This window comes from Palaemon carinicauda, chromosome 3 (assembly GCF_036898095.1).
Source record: "Palaemon carinicauda isolate YSFRI2023 chromosome 3, ASM3689809v2, whole genome shotgun sequence".
NCBI classification, from domain to species: Eukaryota; Metazoa; Arthropoda; class Malacostraca; order Decapoda; family Palaemonidae; genus Palaemon; species Palaemon carinicauda.
This window is the reverse complement of record NC_090727.1, coordinates 44,919,827-44,921,702: the sequence shown is the minus strand read 5'-3', so window position 1 is coordinate 44,921,702 and position 1,876 is coordinate 44,919,827.

Sequence of the window (1,876 nt, the reverse complement as noted above, 5' to 3'; positions counted from 1 at the left end):
ACTTAAAAAATCAATAGGAATTCTATGAAAAGACCAACCGACTCCAAACTGTTTTGAGTTTGAAATTATGTGCCTCATATTTAACACAATCAAAGGCTATACAAAGTATATATATGTATGAATTTATATATATATATATATATATATACATATATATAAAAAATATATGTATATATATACACATATACATTTATATATATGAATATATATATATATATATATACATATATATATATGTATATATATACTGTATATATATATATATATATATAGTCTATCATATATATACATATAAATATATATATATATATATATATGTATGTATGTATATATATTTATATAAACACACATGCATATATCTATCTATCTATCTATCTATCTATCTATCTATCTATCTATATATATATATATATATATATATATACATATATATATATATATATATATATATTCATATATATTTATATATATAATATATATATTTATATATATATTTATATATATATATGTATATATATATATATATATATATATTACATATGTAATATATGTAATCAGAGAGAGCAAATCCCCCTGGGCTTCTCCAATTACAGCTGTTAGGAAAAGGATATCTCAGTAAGATTGTGTTGATTATAGGAAGTTGAATACAGTCACCAAGGATAATGTATTTCCATTGCCCTTGATCGAAGAATTACTTATTAAGGTACGGGATAGTAAATATTTTACAACCCTTGATTTAAATCTGGATACTATCAAATAACCAGTCAGGAAGACAGTAAATGTAAAAGAGCATTTATAGCCAAGGATCAACTATTTCAGTGTAATTTTATTCCTTTCGATGTTTAAAATGCTTCAAATAATTTTCCTAGAGTAAGGATGGCGGTGTTTTTTTCCATTAATTGTCCATAATGTTCTGGTTTATTTAGACAATATCATAATTACAGGGGAAAACGGCCGAAGAATATAATAATATTCGTAAAGTTTTAGAAGCGTTACAACATAATGTTATGAAAATAAATTTTTCTGTAAACAAACGAATTTTTAGGTCACATAATAACCCCAGAAGGTATACAACCCTGCCTCAGTTAAGTAGCAGCTATTAGATATTTCCACAGAGTATGTAGCGTTAAGAAAGTAGCTGGGTTCCTTTGGCTTGCTGGGTATTACCATAAATTCATAAGATGTTTTGGAGAGATAGCGAAACCCTTAGATGCTTTAAAACTAAAAGTAGTAAATTTGGAAGTGGAAGAAGAAAGGGCCTTCAACCATTTAAAAGCTGCGTTAACTAGCAATGACTCACTTGCATATCCTAGATTTGATCGCCCATTTCTAGTGACAACAGATGCGAGTAGCGTAGCTATTGGTGGCGTAGTTTCTCAACCAGATGATAAAGGTAGAGAGCGACCCATTTGTTTTGCTTCCACGTCATTAAAAGAGGCAGAAAAGAATTTTAGTACATTAGATCGAGAGGCATTGGCTATTCTTTCGTTTCTAGAGAGGCACCGGTTCTTTTTTATTAGGTCAGTCGATTGAGTTGCAAAGTGATCATCGCCCCTTACGTGATTTAATTTACAAAAGTGACATGAAATCTAGACAAGCGAGATGGATTGAAAGATTGTTAGAGGTTAATATATAGGGGTTTCACCAAATAGAAGGTAAAGCTAACAAGGTAGCTGATGCCCTCTCTTGAGGTTCAGTAATAGGGGGTAACAACTAGGGCACCAAAGAGGAACAAAAAACGAAACCAAAATATTGAAGCTCCCCCGTCAAAATAGAGAACAGGACGTAAATTCACGCGAGGAGCAATCAAAAGATGAGATCTGCGTGCAAGAGAGAGAGAGAGAGAGAGAGAGAGAGAGAGAGAGAGAGAGAGAGA